We start from the raw sequence: 21,635 nt of genomic DNA, 5'->3' as shown, positions 1-21,635 counted from the left end.
TTAAAGTTCACATTTCTGAAAATTGCTTATCGGAACTATTATTATTGGTTATTCTGATGACTGACTGTTTCTCCTATGGGTACAGTTTGTTTGCTCTGTTGTCTTCCTGACTGAAAATCTTGCTACTGCTGCTTTTTCTTCTGAAGATGCATTTCCTTACTGTTGGCTTTTCCTCTTCTTTTTTTCCACTTTTCTCTTTCTATAGAATAGTTCTAGATTGGTTATGTGAGAGCACGTGTTCATACGTTCTGCGCTATGAAAGGTTGGTTATGAAATGCAATAGATTTTTAGATAATCTGATATAGCAAAAAAGAGAACCCTTCTCACAAATATCCCCCTGTTGTAATCTGAGACCATCATAGCTTTTCATTAAATGGGGTTGCTTCATCAAAGCTAACGGGTTGGAAGTCACTGTGGATTGCTGCTTTCTGAGTACTCAGAAACCTCTTGGAGTTGATTTTGTGCTAGCGTGGAAAATCTAACTAAAATGGCAGTAATCATCCAGTTCTGAGCAGAACAGGAAAGCAATAGTAGATGGTGTTGGCTGGGGACACGATAAGTGAAACACTTTATTTTCCCCCTAAGCTTTGCCTGTCATGCTGACCGGTATAGCCTCACTCTTTTCCTCTGCTCTCCCATCTGCTCAGCTGTGTCCAGCTGCTGCTGCTTTTCTTGTTCCTATTCTGGTGGGGAGTTTACAAGCAGACCAGACTCTGCTCCGCTGTCTCTGCTGATAAGTCTGTCTGACAGAATTGGTCGTGTTTAGACAGGACATTTAGCTCAAATAAAATGTTGGGCTAGTGGGGCTCTGAGCTCGCCTGCTTCATGACTTCTGAGATGAGTGTGTTTTGCATAGAAACTCATGCCAGGTATCCATCCAGATGCAAAAAATGCTTTAAAATGTTATTGCTTGCAGCAGAGACTGTAATTAGTATTATTACTACTACTATTATTGTTAAGCATTTGGATAGCCCACTTGTAATGACCTGATCCATGACAGTAATGCAAATGGTAACTATAAAAAGCACTTGCCAAAAGCAGCTAAGAGTCCCAAGAGGAACAGGGAATGACCAGAAAAATATTGCCCCTTTAAACGTTTGCAGATGTATTTTGTATAACATGCTACGTATATATATATGTACACACAGACATAGTTTAACAAAACCTAATTTTTATAAAGATCATGATAACTGTCAGTTAAGTCACCTCAAACTGATATTGGATGGATTACAGAAGAGGAACTAAAATAGCCATTTTGTTTAAGTTTTATAAACAATATTTCTGGAAATCAGCTTGTTTCTCATTTCTCACAAGCTGCTATTTTTCTGATGCTCTGGTGCTTTATTTGTGTGTGTGTTGGCAAGACAGAGTGATACACATGGATCTAACTGGTTTCTATTTTATTTACAACATACTACTTCTGAGGCTTGCTTTTAAGAAAAGGCAGGACTTTTATGCGTCATATCTAGTTTCACAGTGAATTTAAGACTGCTGGAGTCATGCTTAGTAAGGGAATTTGAAGAAGTTGTTTCCTTTCTGAACTCTAGAAGATTTCTGCCCAATACAAAGCTCAGGATAACTTACATTTTTTGATTGCTTATACAAGTAGGACTGTACATCTTGACAACACAAGTGACATCACAGCTTGATACTAATTATACGTTAGTATAGTGATGGTGCTATTTCACCATACTTTCTCTTTTCATGTTTAAAAAATGCTAATCATACTTGAATATCTCAATATTACTTGTCAGTTATTCATTTCTAATTGCTCACATTGATACTTTCTGAATGCAGAATTTGACCAATGTAGATAACCAGGTGACAGTGTTAATTACTGAGTAACATTCTGATAGCTAAATTCTGCAAAAGATAGTGAGAGATTTTGCATTTTTTTAAGCTGTATTTTCCTTTTAGTGAAATGCATTGTGAGTCAAACCTAGTTCAGAAATGTCTTGAAGATCAATCCTCCTCCTTCTCTTCCAAGCCTACTACTTCTCCTCATAGGATCATTTTGATTGGAGGAGACCCTTAAGATCGAGTTCAACCATAACCTAAACCTGGCACTAAGCCATGTCCCTAAGTCTCATCTATGTGTCTTTTAAACACCTCCAGGGATGGTGACTCCACCACTTCCCTGGGCAACCTCTTCCAGTGCTTCACAACCCTTTCCATGAAGAAATGTTTCCTAATATCCAATCTGAACCTTCCCTCATAACTATCAAGCTATTTACCACCAGATTCAGGCTCTGTAACTCAGTTGTGCTCAATCTTTCATCTTTCCAAGGCTTGTTATATGGTTTTCTGTTGCATGACCAGCAGTGTTTCCATCACAGTAGCAAAGTATAGGCATTTCTCCATGGGTAAATACCTAGCGATTCGGTGGAGAACACCAACGTTTTGGTGATGGGATGGGAACATGCCTAGCGGTGGGTTGGAATGGATGCTGAGGCAGCCCTTACTTTGTGACCCAGTGGTCACAGGCACTCCCGTGCTCTCACCTGAGCACATGCGCCCTACAGACTCGATGGGGTGGAAGCTGGAACTTTGTCATCTAAGAGGTGTCCTTCCAGTCCTGTGGCTGGGAAGGGGCTGTCAAGCCTCCAGAAGACAGAGCAGCAGAGGAAAAAAAGGGGGCAAATAATCCAGACAAATGTTTGGGCAGGCCAGATCCGAGCTGCTTTTATGTGCCATATGACAAACACAGGCAGATCCATACACAGATGTCATGGTATAATGGAAGCTATAGGCAGCCTTCCATCTTCTCACAGTACCAAATTAAATTTGACTGGGGAAATTCTCTGATTAAGACTGTTTCGGGAACTGATAGTTATGTCCTAGACATAGCTCAGAGTGGGCTTCCTTCCTCTAAAGAGAAAGAATTGGCTTGTTTCACCATTACTGTTCTTTAGTTCTTCAAACATTCTCCTTCTCTGGAGACATTCAAACCCACCTGGACACATTCCTGTGCGATCTGCTCTGGATGAACCTGCTTTAACAGGTGGGTTGGACTGGATGATCTCCAGAGGTCCCTTCCAACCCCAACCATTCCGTGATTCTGTGAAGACCTTGAAGTACCATAGTACATCATAATGTTGACTTTATTATTAAAATGTGATTATACTGCACTTTGTTAAATTACACTCTTTTTTTAAATTCTGGAATTTCCCTACAAGCACTTATTGATTGTAACGATATAGTCAATATATGCGTGAGGATGTCTGTCAGATTTCACATGCATGCTGCTCTCCTTGCAGCTACAAAAACACTTTCTTTGGATCCAAATTATATTTTTACTATATAAATTTTTATGCTAGTAAGGGGTTTTTTGTTTGTTTTTGTTTTACAAACTGAGTCTGAAGGAGATGGCATAGAAGCTATTTGTGCAATTGCAGTGCATCACCTTTAAGGAGCAGCAGCTCCTCATATAAATGGAGAGAGAGAAAATCTGAAGAATTGAAAGAAAAACAAAATCCTTCTTTCTCAAGAAATTGACTGCCTTTGCTTTTTTGGTACCATTACAAGTGGTCATATCGGAAAGATCCTCCTAGTTTAAGCTTTCTTACGTTTCTTTTTGTTATCCTGAAGCTGTTTACTCCTCTTTAGTGCTGTAAAACTTATTATTTAGAAACTTAAAGAGAAAAAAATACAAAAAAAAATAACCTAAAGGCTTGTGCTATAGTGTGTGACTCATCATGCTTTTTTTGGGAGGAGGAACTTGCTGTATCCTGGTGTGTATTCAGAAGTAGCCAAGCTACTAAGCTCAGACGTTTGAGGGGTTTTTTTCCTTCTTCTATCAGGCCAAATGCACTCAAGCTTCCTGTCTCAGGAAATGGGTATGAACTTCTTTTTCTCTCCCTTAGTCCCTGCATTTTTCAGCTGAAGGGAGCTGAGTTTCAGCTCTAGGAGTGGGATATGTGGGATAAGAGGTCCTTTTTGGTCCGTAGCTAAAGCAGAACTTGGCAGAAAATCTTATGAAATTTTGCCTGTTCTAAAGAACAGGTTTACTTTATTATTTATAGGCAGACTAAGATAATATCTCACCAATTAAAAAGCCGAAGTTACAAAAAGTGTTAAAGAAATATTTTAAAATCTCTGTAGCCAGGTTAGATAGTTCCTCTTCCACCTTCTATAACTTCTGTTTTTGAAGTGTCGCCTTGTTTATATATGGATAAAACTTGGCTTGAACATGTGTCCCTTTACAATAACTTTTAGTAAAATACTGTTAATATTTAGTGAAGCAGAGCAACTTGTACATTATAATTCTAAAATGAATTCAGATTAAATAGGCATAGTACCAAAAGTGAGATAAGTTTACAACAGAAAATACTATTTGAGCAGCCAAAATGGGTGAAAAAACTCCATGTAACATGAAACAATAAGCTGTAAATAATAAAGGAAGTATTGAAGGGAATATTAAGAAGCCTCTTGCTTGGTGGCTGATCCTGTCAGATGGCTATCAAATTTAAAATGCTATATTTGAAGAGATTTGTTTAATCTGGGCAATTTTGTGTAGGGATAAAAAAAAAAAAGAAGTTAAAATGACTGTAATACTAGCTATGTGTCACTTTTTTTTTTTTTTTTTTTTTTTTTTTTTTTTTTTGCATGTGCTGGAGTCCCAGACGCATTCATTACTGTCTAGGCATGAGCTAGAGGTATAACCCACTGCAAGAATTGTCACTCAGGGCAGCTTAAGTAACACTCAAATGCTCATATCACGTGCAATATCCCACTCTTGAGGTCAAGCCTTAATAATTGGCAGAAGGTGCTGAAGACTGATGAGCAAAGACCTTTCCCATTTTGTATAGCTGTGGCAAGGTGAACACATCTTCCTTTAATCCTTGGGTTTAGGCGAATTTTGACAAACTACCTCTATGTAGCATGTGTAATTTGCAATTTGCGGTTGTGCCTCTTGCAAGTGTACAGCACATGTAAGCTTCTGTCAGAGATGAAACTTGAATATATGTGCAAGTAGCCAATGAGCAACACTCTGAAAATTACTTCTCCCACACATGTGCAAGATGAGTCACAGGTGAGTGAAGATGGAAGGTGAATACAAAGGCAGAAGAGATTCAGGCCATATAAGCCCAAATATCACTCTAGCACAGAAGGTGCATGTTTGCACATTCTGCTGGAACAGTTGAATATCTGCCTACAGCTGTATGACCTGTGCTTTATGGCTGTCATAGACAACACACCATAATGCATACTGTGAATGCTTCCGTATCTCTTTTAATGTAGGTCAATGAGGTGACTTGAATCAACGGAAGAACCAAGCGTAGATGTTAAATAACAGCTAGGTCAACTATGATTTGCCAGCTGTAAAGTGGTAATGAATTTCTAGGGTCAGTAACTTCTCAGTCCAGTCCGCCCACGTCTGTGAAAGCGTGCCTGCGTTTGGCTTTATGACAGCATGGATATTTTTCATGTTTAGGATGAAGATTCCTGGCGAGATTCCTGACTGATCCTAGCTGGCGAATTGACAGGATGGAATCGCTTGCTTTGTTTTATAGTTAAGCACACTGTAGTTAAATGAGGACCTACTCTGTCGCACCTTTTTTGGATGTTTGGGAACCCTAATGCAAATTACAGCAGCCCTTGTTTATAGCTCTGGAGTTCTTTGTTTCAGCCCTAAATCTGGCATTCAGAATGTTGCGAGGTGGCCTCGAGCTGCTGGCTGCGGTGTGTTTCTCCATTCTATGCAGAAAATCTACACATGTAAGTGGTTGTAAAAAGCAAATGGTACCTTGCACTTCATTTGGGGGCGTTCATTAGTGTAGCAGCCTGAGTCCTTGTCATGCAAGTGCATGAGTCTGGGGAAATTACAGAGCACCGTAGTGTTGTGGTTTAACCTAGCAGGCAGCTGAACACCACACAGCTATTTGTTTGCTACCCCCCCAGCAGGATGGGGGGAAGAATCAGAAAAAAAAAGTAATATTTGTGGGTTAAGATAAAGACAGTTTAAAGGGACAGAAAGTGAAAATCATTTAATACTGATAGAAGAATATACAAAAACAAGTGGTGCACAATGAAATTGCTCACCACCCATCAACTGATGCCCAGCCTGTTTCTGAGCAGTGGTCCCTTGGCTAACTTTCCCTCTAGTTTGTATACTGAGCATGACATCATATGGTATGGAATATCCCTTTGGTCACTTGGGGTCAGCTGTTGCAGCTGTGTCCCCTCCCAGCTTCTTGTGCATCCCCAGCTTCCTTGCTGGCAGGCCCATATGAGAAGCTGAAAAGTCCTTGACTGCTTAGCAACGACTAAAACATCAATGTGTTATCAACATTATTCTTGTACTAAATGGAAAACACAGCACTTTAATAGCTACTAGGAGTAAAATTAACTCTATCCCAGCTGAAACCAGCATGCACAAAATTAGGCGATGAGATGAAAGAGAGGCAATATCAGTAGAAGCGTGAAAGGAAGACTGGGCACAGGAGAGCAAAGCTGATTAGCACGTCTGCTCAGACACAAGATGCAAAAGAGAGAGACCAGGAAAAAAACTAGGGTATGGGAACAGTCCAGCAATCTCTGAGGGGCAGCAAAGAAATGTCAGCTGTTTTGGGATTTCTACTAGGAAGATCAGCCACCGAGACCTACTTTCAGCTTCTGCTCTTGGTGGGCAGAGCTGGGAGCAGTGAGGACACCCCTCAGCCCTCCTCACCTCATCGCAGGGAGTAATTGCTGTTAGCTCTGGGAACAGATGGGTTCAGCACTTGCAGTTCAAACTGGTGGCTGTGTGTCACTGCTCCCAGCAGTCAAGTGACCTTGTTTATGCTGTGTAACTGGGCCAGTATGCAGCTATTTCCATTGTAAACACTCACAGAAAGCTGGTTTTGGGGTATGCTTGTGCATATTACTTTGCAATTAATTTTGTATGGACACACACGCTGACCCGTCTTCCCGTAGCTGCCGAAGCGCTTTCTGCTGGTGTAGCCAGAACAAGTCCATTGTACGTTTTCAGTTCATTTTTGCCCTGTCAGAGAAACAAGTGGGCTGGTAGAAAGGAGTGAAGGGGGTACTTATGGCACTGAAGAAATGAGCTGCAAGGTGAAGTGGCTGGGTAGCTTGGATCCTTCTAGAACAAACAAAAATAACTTTATGTAGAACCATTAATCTGCCAGTTTACAAGACACTTCAAAGGATAACAGAGATAATAAAACTACTATGAAAGGAAAAGGTAAGCATATTTAAGTTTGAAATTGTTTTGAAAGAGTAGAGTTTGTATATATTCCTGAATACTGTTTGTGCAATACTACATTGCTCTCTTTTCTAGGCAGCAATTAAAAATAATCATCCCATTAGGTAAGAAAACAGATTAATTTGAATTAAATGGTTTTGGTTTTGGGGAAGTATTAGGCATGAAAATATTTTAAGTGTCAAATTTAGTTAGAAATGGAATGGATCTCCTGGGGATTGAGGAAGGTAAGAAGGTGGTAAGGACCTCTCTGTTGCTGTACAAACATCCTACCCTGGGTTGTGTCCTTGAACATGTAAGAGTTTCCCAGGGATCTTTGCTTATCATTAATATTGGCATGCTGCACAAAGGGGAGGAATATATTTTCACTTTCTCATGAGTTTTTCTTCAGTAGTGTGTAATTTGTGCTGTTTCTGACAGAGCTTTCTCAAGGGCTCCCTTTATGCCAATGGTGTGTGTGTTTGTTTGTGTGGTGGTGGTGGTGGTTGTTGTTTTGTAGCCTATTCAAATCTGTCCAGTGGACGAGAATTTCAGTCAGTTGAGAGAAGGCTTGTTCACCTTAGTGACAGAGTAGGGGTTCCTTAGGAATGACTGAGAAAAGGTGCTTGTGGAGAGGGGTTGTCCCTTCAAGTGTTAGGTAGGAGACCTGTATTTGCCTTTCGTGACCTAGAGATGTTGCATTGTGTGTTATGTGATGTTGTCCCCATTGCATGCCCCCTTTCCCATGAGGGAAAGAACAGGAGAGAGGGTGACATCTGACAGATGTATAGGCGTTTTGTTTAATGCTGGAAGATGTAGTGATGAAATAAGCTGCATGGACTAATGTTCTCTATAATGCAGAGAAAGAAGGGGAAAGAGGAAGAGGGGGGAAAAAAAAAGGTAGAGGCAGGGGGAGAAAAAAGGAATTTTAAAGATTTCAGGTAACTGTCTCTACAGAAGCATACCTTGAGGCAAAAGCCCTGCAAAGGATTTCTCAGCTCCTTGGAGAGCCTCTTTTCAAACAACACGAAAGTGCCAGAAACCATGTCCTTCAGCTGGGGAAGGACTGTGGTGTATGTGAGTGTTTTGGAGAAGTTCTGTATCTTGGAGGAAGAGGAACCCGAGTGTGGTTTGACAGTTGCTACAGCAACTAACGTTTTTTTAATGGAAGGCAAGGATAAGTGATGGTATAAAGTCTTGTGTAACTTACGTACCTTCCCCTGCTTCCTGCCAATTTTCCAGTATACTAAAACAATAAGTAATTTATGAGTTCAGCTGAGAAACGGCTCCTCGTTTGCCTAGCTTAGCCACATTTGTGAGACTGCGTGATCTTTATGGAGACAGCAAAGAAACTACGCACCGGAAAGCAAGGATTCAAGCACCTCTGAAAAGTATACTTTGCGAGGAAAAAATGCATTCCTTGTTCTCCCTGAAGAAATTCTGTTAGATGTGGGTGTCGCTGGACTGAATCTTCGTTGTCTCCTAGCTTCCTTTCTTCTCATCCTCTCTGTTCCCCTTGCTGTGATTATTTTTTGCAAAGCTTTTTAAACTCTTTGGTTACCATGGAGTAATTTTTTTTTTAATGTAGGAAAGAGCAAGCGAAACATGATGAAAACTTGTGGCGGGAGGGGAATTCTTCTGGCCTTCCCCACTGCAGTGTTGCAGAACCAGCCCTACCATAGACATGCTTCAATAGCTGCTGTCCAGGGACAGAATTTAACCCTTGTAATTTTTTTCGTTTTAGGACCTAGTTGGCTGCTAACACCTGGGAGGAATGATGCTAGAGCAGAAACCACACATCACATCCCAGAGTATACAGATGCTCACTTTAAGATACAAAAAGGTATCTCAATGTGAGCTTTAATTCGCCAATTCAGGTTACATATTTAAATTTAATGGTGGTTTCAGTTTTACTAGTGAAATTTGGGGGCATTTTACTGCTGAATTTTAGGGCAAAACAGTTTGGCTAATATTTTGTGGTTCTTTTTTTGAAATCTCACTGAAAGTCTTAGGCTGCATAGGGCAACTCATATAGCAGTTTGCCTCCCCCTTGGGTTCTGTGTGTAAGATCAGAATTTATTAAAGGTAGAGTTAAGGTTGCTGATTTTAACTAAAGAGTAAGGATTAAATCATTAAGCATCTTTATAAAATAAATATGAACAATTATGGAATCTGAAGGTTACACAACTTTTATACCACTATTAAATTCCTGTTTTCTTGAACCAAATGTGTTTGCCTAGCTATTTAGATGCAAGATCTATATTACAGATGTCCTTGCTAATATTTTGAGTATTAACAGCTCGTAACCAGAGCTCCTAGTTTTGCAGGTTTGAATCCTGTGTTTCATCTTGCAGTTTTATTTTTTTTTAAGTTATCTTCAATACAATTAATGACGATTTTGTACTATGCACTTAATAAAATTATGACTGAGCTAAGAACGGTCTTTCAAGTGAATGACACTGAGGTATTTAACTGGAAGAAGTTCAGTGTTCTTGAGTTGCCAAGAAGTGGTGCATGAAGCATGCACATTTTTTTGCACAGATGAGAAAGTAATAAACATTTGCTACCAATTTTAGGCATTTTTAAACTCAGTAGAGGACTAGTTACTACCTTCTTGCCATCCAGTAAGCCATTTTGTGGATTCGATTCATGAGAGATAAGAGACAGAACTGAAATATTTGAAATAAAGGGAAGATGGGCAGAAAGCTGTCTTTTTAGATACTGGTGTGCTCGTGACTATTTTTTACTCCAAGAAAAATTTGCAAAGTTTGAAATCTGTGACATGAATGTTTTCCTCTCTGTAGAGTCCTGTCCTTCCCTTCCTCCTACAGCCCTCTCTTCCTGCATCCTTCCCCAGATGTTGACATGGCACGTATTGTTTATTTCTCTAACTTTTCCGCTTGCCCTGGTGACACATCCCTATCTCTGAATCCCTTTTACGCTCACTCCTTCAGGCTCCCTTTGGGTCACCCTGCTATAAGATTCTCCTTTACACCTCACCATCCTTCCCTTAGTGACACAAACCTGCTTTCACTTCTCTCATCTTATGCAGCACGTTATACTCTTGATTCTCTGTGCTATTGCAGCTGCTGCCTGTCTCCTTTCTTGTTTTCATGTCGCAGTCATTGATTCAGCTACTCAGGGTTATTTTTCTTCAGTTCTGTCTGGACTTCTTCCAGACTGGCTCTCATCTCTTCCACTGCATCTGACTGCCCTCGTCCAGCATCCCATGACTGCCAACTAGCAGTGCATTAGTAGAGGAACACCAGCAAAACTTCTTGTACTTGATTGATGTGCATTGTTTCTGCTCTTTAAGTCACCCAAAATAGAAATCTTTCAGCGTTGTTGAATTGTTACTGTGTAGGTGAAGGGAAGATACTTGATTTCCTAGGAAACAGATAAGGGCACTTGTGGCATGAAGAATGATATGTAACACAAAGTGCTAACGTATTTTTGCTTATATTGTTTTGAAATAGGCAAAAATTTGTTGAAGCAATGCGTTGGTCAGGGAGTGATTGCAAACACAGTATGCAAACCTCTCATACCTTTGAAGGTAATGGTATCTCTCCTCAGCTGTATTTAACTCTGTTTAAGATAAGCCTCCTGCTTAATACTGTGGGTTATGCTCTGACATGGGAGACCATGTAGAAATTTTTTTTTTTCACAAAACTGAGTATGCTGCTTCTTTCTTATACAATTATTGGGCTTCTGATTACTGCTAATGAACATGCTAATGCTGATGGCAGCTGTTGGCATGCAGCACACATTTGTAAATGGTCTGAACAACTCAGCTTTCAGATTTGCTGAGTGATTAGAGTATTACAGTGTCTCATTTAGCCAACCACTTCAGACTTTTCTTTAGGTAAACGGAAGTTTCTCATCTGAAGAAATGTTGGTATAACTTGAAAGCAAAAGGAAGTTACTTGCAGTTCATCAGACTAATCAGTCATCACTGGCATCAGTAAAAATAGAAGATTGAGGCAAAATATATATCATCAGATCTAAGGATCTTCAGATAGGTCTAATAGAGGTTAATTTAGTGACCTAAGGTAGCGTTAATTAAAAACCTTTTTGGCGTGGATATTACACATGCATTTTGTTTTAGAAAACAGGTTTTTTTTTTTCTCCAGATCAGACAAGAAGTTATTTGCAGTTGTCTTAAAAGTGAATTCCTACTAAATGGTTAGAAATGGCTACTATGGAGTATTTTCAAAGTAGTACTAAACCAAAGATTTTTCTGTCTTCATACTGATGGAATTACAGACCAAATGAATTGAACTGAATCTCGGTTTGTATGGTTAATGATAATATTTTATTGTCAAAAAATATCGCTCTTTTTTTCAACATTATCGAAGGAAGAAAACTGTCATTTGGGAAATTAGACAAAATAGGTTATGGTCCATGTTTTCCAGTGAATGGTTCTCTATGGTTATTCAATGAAAGCAGGTGCTCAGCTGTAATGATAGGAAGCTCCATATACAAAAGTGCCCATAAGCTTTAAATTCCATGGGCAAAATTTTTCCTTTGGAAGGAAAGCTGTCCTGGCTGTGATCCAGCTCATGATAGGATAGGTTTTTTTCTTGAATGTTTTGAAGTGCATGGTAGCACTTATCTTTCTGTAAGGTAGGTGCATGAGGTTACTTGGGGCACCACTCCATTTTATAAGGTAGAAGGAAAATATGATTTAGTTTGTACTGGTTTACTCCATTAACAAGTTCATGTGATTCCTCTGGGGAAATGTATAAAACCGTAGGCATGACTGGATTTCTGTGCTGTAGATTAGTGTTAATACATCCCTAAATGCACAGATTTAAATTGAAGGGTAAAAAAAGTTGTTACAGTTTAAAAGAAAAAAAAAGCAAAAGCAGTGGGAGTATGTGCAGGCTGTAGGAGCCAGCTCCACAGCAGTGAACGTAACAACACCAACTGGGAGAGAGGTCTCCCGGCTGTCTCCATGCAGGCTACCCTGTTCCAAGGCTGAGCCTAACATCAAAGAGAAATGCTAAAAGCTCAGCAGGCAGGAGAGGGAGGGAGCTGAGTGATGGTCAGGCAAGCGATGCTTGAGGTGTCAGTGCAAACACTGATGGGCCAGGAAGGCTCAGGGAGACGCGGAGGGCGTGCTCTGCAGACCCTGCCGGTGGCTTCTGCTGGGTGGACACCAGTGAGTACGACCCCCTTCCTAAACCAGCTCCCTTACCTAAGGAGCGAGGCTTCTTGCAGTGGGCTGCTTACCTTGTGGCAAGCGGAGAGGTCACGCCATGAGGCCGTGGCGAGGATATGCCCTCCCCAAGAACTCCCTTGAGCATCCCTTGATCACATCCCACGAAGAAACACCCCCTTGGCAGCGTTGGGGTCACGCCGTGGCCACCCTCCGGTGTGGGGGCTCCCAACAGAGATGCCCGAGGCGCGCCTGGTATGTGGGAATGTGGCGTGGGATGCCGGAGCACAGGGCTGTATCACCAGAGCCTCTGGAGGAATCTCCTCTGTAGCGTGTGAAACCTGGCGAGTCAATGAGTAAGCTGTAGCCTTACGTAAGAGTGTAGTTAAAGAGTTAGCTGCAGATAAGGGGTGACTGAGATATGTTGACTTCTGCTATTGAATATTTGATGCTCTGCTAAAAGGAGTTGGTTTTGAATTTGTTGAATCAGCTGTGGTCATAGCCAGAGAGTGAGACTTTTGACAGCTCCAGCCCTTTTTGGACCACTTGCTGTAGGTCTTGTTATCCAGGACCCGGTCCAGTGTATGGAGAGTTATGGAGTGTTATCTCTGTTGCCTAATGTCTGCGTATGATAACTTTTGGTGATGTGAGACCGCCAAAAAAAGACGGAAAGTTCTGGTAGCTTTCTAAGAAAGGCATTCACCTCTTTAGAGGAACAAGCTCTCTTTGATATATGATATCCTGGAGTGTTAAATGCGAGTCCAGCCTTGCAGCACAAAGGGCTGCAATATTTCTTAACCCAAAGACATTTGGAGAGTTTTCAGTGAGGCCTGGCTTTCGTTTCTAGGTATTTATATGATCTACATTGCCAGCAATAATTGATCACTACATGCAGTTTTACAAGGAGGTGTATTTAGCATTTAATGTAACAACAGCACTTGGGTAGGGGCTGTTACTTCTTTACAGCAGTGCTCATTTACATTTATGGGTCTGACAAGCCTTTCATCCTGTTTACCTTCCTGCTGTTCCCCATGTGTCGTGGCTGAGCAGTGGGTTTCTCACTGTCACCTTGCCTGTGCTGCGGTGGGGAGATGTCTGCACTGTGTGCTTGTGAAGTTGGAGTGAAAAAATTTCCATAGCTCTCACTGCCATGTATGCTGCCTAGGTGGTTACATATCTGTCTATCTATCGATTTTTGAATATATAACATCTCTGCTAGGAGAATCTTGTGTTTACTCTCACTCGCTGGGAATTCTATTAGCAAAACCAGACAGACCAAGATAAGGAGAGGACCATCAACAACTATACTTTTAAAGCTCACTGATCAACAAACCCAGCTTCCGCCACCTAAATTTTTAAGTGCAAAGCTCCTACCACAAGATATGGAAAAACAGCTGCAATTTTTTTACCCATTCCTAGATGTATTTCCCACAGAGCATCTGCATTAGCAATGCCAAATTCTGACGCGTTGTCAAAATATTCATTTTTTCAGAAAAAATTATTTTTACTGTATCACATTGTTGAGGACTCACATGGTTGATTTGAAAATCAAGCTGGGCTGTAACAGAGCACATTGGCTCTCAGCTTTTGAGGGTTTCTCTACTGCCAGGGTGTTGGCCTTTCTGCAGAAGCAAGGGGCAGCATGGAAAAGCCTTTGCTGCGTGCAATGAGATTACTCTCCTCAGAGGTGTGGGTGAAAGCTAATTCAAGGCTGTCCCCTTTCTGAAGCTGGAAAGTTGCACTGTTGAGAGTGTAGGTTCTCTTAGCAAGCAACTGTCTTCCTGGGCTGGAGGAAGGAAAACTAGGAGGTATGGTGATCAAAGACTTGCTGTCTCTTCCCAGCACATACAACACAGAGCACCTCCACCTGGGAATGAAAGCGATTTGGGGGATGTTGTTGTAGCAAGATGCCTGGGTCTGTGTAGTTGTCATTGTTTTCTTCCGAAGGGTAAAAGCATATATTTCGTGGTGATGGCCATCCTACCTAACTACTTTAAGCTTAATCTGTAGACTGAATTAAACTGTACCATTTGTTGATGGTTAAACTCTGCTAATGGGTATATTACATAGAGATCAATTCAGAGCAGAAGCTGGTGGTTTTGGTGGTATTGTGGTGTGGTTTGGTTTTTTTTTTGTTGGTAATTGAGTCTGCAGGAGCTTTCACTGACTAAGATTTTACAGCTAGATAATCATCTCATGCAGTTGCCTTGCTGTTACGAAAATGCTGCTTAGCAGTGAAGTGGCCCATTTGTTCAGACTGGACCTCAGAAACAGGCAGGCAAGTTGTGGCTGGAAACAGAGAATGGCTGTGGCAGACTGCTGAACCGAAAAACTGTCAGTTACTGGTATTATGAAGAAAACCTTGATTTTCTATGCATGTTGTCAATCTAGAAGCTTGTTAATGTGGTCTCAGCATGGTTTAAGACTTTGGTCACTTGTGGATTATCCGTCTCATTCTGTAGATGTGTTCAGGGGAATGTAATAGCAGGAACTGTTTACCCATAGATTTATACTGCTGCAATGCCTGTATGTGTTATCTTTCAAGATCTATCAGACAGATTATCAGGTTTGCAAAATGATAAAAAATCTGGCATGTTGGCTAAGGTGCTAATGGACCTTCTCGGCTTGACAGCCTGAACATGCAGGATGGTGGATGGCTTGGGAGGGGAGCACTTGGGTGCACTCCGCTGGTCTCCACTCTTCCTCTGGGCACTTGCAAGGTGCTCTAGTGCAGAATAAATCTGAAGCGCCACCATCACAGAGTTGCCTCAAATGTGCTTTGTGTACCAAAGTTTGTTTTTCTAATTTAGCGTGCTATTCCTTGAAATGTCAGCCACCTCCAGCGTTATCCCGCCTAAGTTGTAAAGTTTTCCCTCTCCCTTTGCTTGGCTCAGGAGGCGGGGAGGTTTTGGGGCCATTCCAGGCTTTTCTGAAGCGTCTTTTTCCACTGTCAGGCAGGGTCTGGCGCCGAGTCAGACGCTGCTTCCTGGTTCTCACCCTTCCCTCGCAGGCAGAAGGATGACCTGCCTTAAGGGAGCAACCTTTCTTGGAGGGTGAAATCAGGCACGTAAATTAAACGCTCACCATAAACATTAGCTGCCTACGCACCTATCAACATATTAATCCTACGTTAACACTCTCTGGAGCAGTGTCCATTGATTAGTTAGTGTTTATGCAGTGCTTTGAAAATGACAGTGATATGTAGGTTTCTGTTATCATTATAGATTAGTATATTGCACCAAGCCAGAAACATTACTGAGATAATTTATCTGTATTCTAGTGAGAGAGGTGTGTGTTTATTAGGAGAGCTCTGTGAAGCACAGAACACATCTATTACAGATCAGAAGAGGCAAAATTTGATAACCAAGTGGGAGTCTTATTAGACACATCTTGCCCTGCACTGAGGAGGAATGAAGATATTAATTGATCTGTCTCCCTCTGTTTGTGGGTTGTAATGTCAACTCACTTTTCCTCCTTCTCCATTTCTTCTCTGGAAGTCTTCTCTCTCATTTTGTGTGAGTGCTTGAGTGCCACCAGTGCCTGAGTATCCATGGAAGGATAAAGGAAGACACCCTTTGAGTAGCTGAGTCCATTCGGGCCTGCTCAGGAAAGGAACAAATACCTTATCTATCTCTGCAAAACATGATTTAGGGGAGCTTGACCTGCACCCCTTGGCATTCACCAGGGCTGAGAGAATTCCACCTGTAGGTGTGAGTTTCCCACTCCTCCTTCTTCCTTACTCTTCATGTTTCTGATCTCTTCTGCCCACTCCATTTAGTCTTTACCACTAAAATTGTTTTTCCCTGGTGCCATGCTTAACTTGATCTGAGTTCTTGCTTTGCATAAGTAGATGTGAGAGAAAATGCACTCCGATAATAATAGCGGGCATGCTTTTTGGTCATGGTATGTGCATATCCATTGACTTAAGGAGAAGCTTGCTTGGGCCTGAAATAACACTCATTGCACAGACATAAGAGTCATGTGAAATAAAAGCCTGTGTCTAGAAATCTCCATGCTCCCAACCTTACCAATGATTCTCTTCGTAGAGATGTTGCATTTACGTGGACCATCGCTGAATTCTGGGCTGCCCACATGGTTGGGGAAAGTTGGAGAAGGTTTGGGAGGGGACCCCATACAACAGGAGAAACCAGGAGGGTGGCTGACCTTGCAGTCAAGGTCTATTAATTGCTTCTTTCAAAGCAGAACATTCCGGTTGGGCTCTTAGTGTTGGCTGGAACTCTGGCCCACTCTCTTTCTCAGCTGCAGGGGAGTGATTCGTTCCTTAGAAGCCTTCAAAATCATTCCTCTCCCTTCATTAATCAAGGCCTTAGTTTACAGGGATCTAAGTGGACTTCAAGCCCTAGGTTTTCTGTAGAAATTTTTGACTCTTTTAACACAGGATGACATGCAGATTCATTTAAGTTAATGGTGTGGTACTTCACTTGGGAGATAATTTTCTGATTGATCTTATTGCAGGTAACTCTATCTATGGACAGCTAGTATCTGATGGGATCCCTTTGCTCCCTCTCGGCAAAGAGATGAAGCCTCCCAGCGCGGCTGCATTCCATAAACATCTCTGAGTTGCTGGAAATCCCTGTGGGGCCCAAGAAAACTCTTAACTCGGTTGTTTTTCAGAGAATGTTTTTCAGTCGCTTGACACGGCTTTGATGGTAGAATAGAAGTGATGGAAAAAAAATACCTGAGCCACTTCATGCTGTTCTTTTTCATCATGTTATGATATTTGAAACGCACCAATTTGGTTGATTTTTAGCTGTCAGGAAGAGAAAATTCCCATGGTTGCTTTAGACTTGAGAATACTTTGCTGGAATTTTTAGGCAACAATAATAAATAGTCCTTGCATGTGAACTTGTATCAAGAGAAACAGAGATATTAATCCCTTAGGGGAAATCATAGCTGTTCTGCTTTTTAGATGAATTTCAATTAATTTCATATGGTCTCACACTGATTTTATTTTCATCTTCTTTTTGTAAGCTCTCCATCTGTCTTTTATTCTTTGCTCCACATGTGTCCCTTTGCTTTCCCCAAAGTTTCATCTACCTTTTTCTCTTGTTTCTGGTGGGATATTTGGTACTTCTCACTGTTTCTACCTGCCTCGATTCTGTATCTTAGGAAACTCCTCCATCTTCTCTCAGGTTGCAGGTTGCTAGTGTGATACCCCCTGCAATCTGCTGGAAGCTTCCCCTAATTTTTTCTTGCCATTCTGTCTCCTCTGTGCTTTCTTGTCCAGTCTGTCCCTTCCAGTCTCTTAGAGGATTTATTCCAGTTAACAGTCTCCTGCAGAAGCCAATTGGCTGTGGCTAAAGAAAACAAGGTCTTTTCAGGCATTGCTTATCACTGCCTTGATTTCCAGCAGTGCCCTATGCCAAATATGTTGTGTATTTATAGAGGTTACCTTTTTCTCCAGCAGTAAGTCAGTAGCTGCAGGAGAAAGAAGGAGCTCAGCAAGATGCAGGTGATTTTCTTGACTTCCTCAAGTTGTCTGTTCCATGCAAATGTGTTATGCCTGTGTGTTTCCTCCCTCTGTGACAGGCTGTAGAGCAAAGGTAGAGGTGAGGGAATAGGACTTAAATCTAAGTATGTAATTTTCTATCTGAGAAAGGAACACGAAGCTAAGAGGGTATGTTGCTTGATGGTAAGTTGAGCTTGTGTTTTATTTTTCCTTAGTTATGTATGTTAGGAAGTGAGGGAATCATTCTGTGTCAGGCAGGAGCTTGTGAAGTGGAAAATACTGCTTTCAAAATTGAAAAATGGTAAATACATGAGGGGAGGACTTCTGGAACAAGTGGCATTAGAATAGTGGGCTGCATTTCTATAGAATTGGACTATGTGTGAAGGAAAAAGATTGTTTGATCTCATCATTCTCTGAATTTTCCACTTCATGTCTTTTGTCAGGGTAATCATAAAAAGGGATGTTTCGGAAATCACGAACGGCGGCTATAAATCATTGCAAGGTGGTGACAAACAGGCATCTAACTGATAGTTGATTTGCTTTAAGAAAATGTCCATCTTAGGGGACAGGTTTTCAGAAATGTAGATTGAGAGGGATGTATTTCTTGTACTTGCAAGCAGTTAATGAACCTAATGCTTCCTAGTTGGCTGTGGCTCTGAATTGCCCTTTGTGGCCTTGGAAATCTTCTCCTAGTGAGCCAACAGGTAAGGAGATGCAGTGACCCCTCAAAACATTGATATGAGAGATTTTGATTGCCCTTCAGGTTCACTGGCCTACATGCAGATGACTGTTGCCTTAGTCTTTTTTCTAGTCTTATTCAAATTAACTGGTTTTACGTCTTCCTTTTTCTTATGTTAAGTTCCTCGTTCTTATTTCTCTAGAAGCCTCACTTTGGTTCTCAGTAGCAACTGAAGGCAGTTAGATTGATCTCAATTTGTGAATTGCCTTTAAGAATGAATTAAGCTGATGATTTTTCCACTTGAATTTGGAGTTCTTGCTTCTACTTGTGCTTAAGGGTTAGTAACTTTTTAATTAGTATTCAAAGTTTTGTATATCCAATACTTTTTTTTTTTCCCTTATACTTTTCTCTTCCTTTTTTAATTGTCTTCCTTCATCTTTTCCTTCTTTTATTTTTTCTCTGCTTTGCTCAGTTTCCTTCATGGAACTGAACTTGATCTACGTGAAGTTGGCATTCCGCGGGCACTGCCCCATGTGCTCTGTCCCAGCAGAGGGAAGGCTGCACTGTGCTGCTCCAGGGCTGCTCTGCTCCACAAGAGACCAAGCATCAAGCTGGCAGTGCTGTTTTTCTTGCAGGACTCGAGTGGGCAACTCAACATAGCGTTGTGCCAGGCCATGTGGACAGATGAAGTCCATTTGAGGTAGCTTGACTACCTCACAGTGGCTTTGGACAGTGCACAGGGAAAGCCTGAGTGATCTCTTGTGGAAAGGAGACTTTGCTTCCCCCGTTGCGGCTGCATTTTTCCTCATGTGAACTGTGTCTCCTGCGTTTTGCGTGTAGACGTTCATTGCTGTAAGCTGTTCTTTGAGGTCCAGGGTCAAATACGGGACCAATTGAAGGGAGGCAAGCAGAGGTTTAAACTCTTCTGTTGGTATCATGCTAAGTAATGGAGCACTCCTGCATGGTAGAGTTGCAGATGGAGGAATGTGCATGATCCCCAGTGCTGCGACAGCTCCTTTCCAGTTCTCCATATTTCTTCTCTGTGGCACTTTGAGACCAGCTGTGTGTAGCTTCCTATAGCTGGAGTGGACATTTAGAAGCTGTCTAATAACATGGCTCTGTAAAATGTCCAGTGTGATGAGTAAAATATTTTCTTTCTAAACAGCAGCACTTACCATACAGTTACTTTGAAATGTTCAATACCATTTACTCTTTTTCCAGTGGATGCATTCGTGCAGAAGGACATTCACAATATGCAGAAGAAAAATCTCAGCATATGGGCAGCATAATATAAAGGTTGGGGTTTGCCCTGATTTAAAAAGCAAATGATTGGTTGATTTGGGGTCAATTAAAGCTTTTTTTTTTTTCGTTCTCTTTCTAGTTGTTTATTATTATTAAATTTATTTGGTTTTTAAAACAGAGAAAAGGGTAAAATTAGGGGGGTTTTTTTGGTCATGCATTCTAAAAATACAGAATATTTCGGATGAACAGATAAGTTGGTTTGACAGTAGAATTCTGACTTTTTGTTGGCTTCAGTAGATGCTGCCTTGACCATTAAGCTAAGAAGAGCTAATCTCTAGTAGGTATAGCAACATGCATACAGGAGATGAGGACAGAAAAAATTATGCCTTGGAGAGAAGGGTTTTGTCAGTGATGCTGAAGAGGGCCAAGGCCCGGTGTCTAGACCTAAAGGCAGGCAATATAGGTATCTCATATTGATGCCACTGACAGCATTGCCTCTGCAACACATTTGTCATGGAGACAGCTAGTTCAGGGGAACCCTGCTCACTTCTGGGTGTTTTTGTTCCTGTTGAATGAAGCAAAACGAAAGCATAGAGAGATCCTTCAGGGACCGAGTACAGTCTCTGCAAGTCTCAGTCCAGAGGGACATCTCCGTAGCACAGTGGAGGTGCGGGTGGGTGCCCAGTGAGCACAGCCCCTGCCAGCACTGGAGCCGGCAACCGTGTGCCTGGGCCATCCCCAGCCCAGGTTCTGGGACCTGTTTTGGGGATGTCTAGGAGGGCAGTGCTTGCTGCTGGTGGCCAAATCGCTGCTTTGCTATCACCAGCTCAGTTGCCTTTCTGGGAGGGAGCTCTGGCGGTGCATTTGCTGTCAAAGCGGGCTGACAGGCAGCATCGTGCTGGCTTCCCCGAGTCAGTCTGGGCAGCAGATTTTTTTTTTTTCTTTTTTTTTTTTTTTTTCCTGAAAGAATTGAAGCCTCTTTCTTTGCTTTCCCGACTCTTTGGCAAAATGAATTCTTACAAGTGTGGCATAAATCCTTCCCCAGCGTGCCAGCTCAGTGACAGTCCTACCTGCATTGGTAGCAAGTACCTCTCTCTCACCTTTCCCTCAGGTACGTCTGTATGCTGGTGTAGCATGTGATCTGGCACTATGCCCTTAAAAGAGGTAACTTTTACGGTATAAGCCTGTCAAATTTAATTTAAGGATGTTATAGCTAATACCTCCCTGTGTGAATGTGCCTTTTAACGGGAACATAAATGGTTTAGACTTTTGTGACACGGAGTGAGTGAAGCCAGTGATTTTAATAAAATATTTTTATTAAGTTCTCAGTTTGCTCCAAAAAAACCCCTTATTCTTTCTTATCTCATTAGTAAGGGAAGGAGTAAGGTATGGCCATGTGTTCTCAGATCATTTGTAAAAACAAAACTAGAAACACTTCATGGAGATTTAATTCTCTATGTTTTTACTAGAAGCGCAGGGTACTTTATGGTAGTGTCATGTTCTCACTGTCTGAAGTCAAATTCAGTCATAGTATAAGTTCATGGTGTGTATTAGATATGTCTCTATTTTAAGTATTTTTTTGTCAAGTTATAAAGAATATCTTATAATTTGGTATACCATATCTTTTCAAACCACAATGTGACCATTTCTTGGGACAGCATGTTTATTCTGCTTGATCACTGTGCTATTTTGGGTACAAAGTGTGACACCTCCAGCTCATATTTTAAATCCTACGCTCAACAAAAGCTTGCTTGTTTTTTTCTTTTTTTAAAAAAAGTATTTTTATTCTCTGCTAGTTACATCCTTTTGTTTTTCCAGTTAGAGTGCTCACTGAGAGGGAGGGTTAATGGAGGCATGCACCGCTGACTACAGGAGATGGATTGATTTTTGAAAGCAAGTGAAA

General features: G+C 41.4%; 1 protein-coding gene across 3 annotated transcripts in view; it reads left to right on the top strand.

The window, feature by feature from the left end:
* Nucleotides 1-21,635, top strand: part of ARHGAP6 (Rho GTPase activating protein 6) — a 340,849-nt gene that overhangs the window by 226,639 nt on the left and 92,575 nt on the right. Inside the window, exon 1 of one of the 3 annotated variants that reach the window (XM_065639463.1) lies at nucleotides 3,788-3,836. The exons of the other annotated variants lie outside the window; for them this stretch is intronic. The gene's annotated coding sequence lies outside the window, so the exon portion shown is untranslated. Of the gene's footprint in view, nucleotides 1-3,787; nucleotides 3,837-21,635 lie in introns of those variants that run through there. 3 annotated transcript variants of the gene reach the window in all.

The sequence above is a fragment of the Caloenas nicobarica genome, chromosome 1, assembly GCF_036013445.1.
Source record: "Caloenas nicobarica isolate bCalNic1 chromosome 1, bCalNic1.hap1, whole genome shotgun sequence".
In the NCBI taxonomy this organism is placed as follows: Eukaryota; Metazoa; Chordata; class Aves; order Columbiformes; family Columbidae; genus Caloenas; species Caloenas nicobarica.
This window is presented reverse-complemented; position numbering and strand designations above follow the sequence as displayed.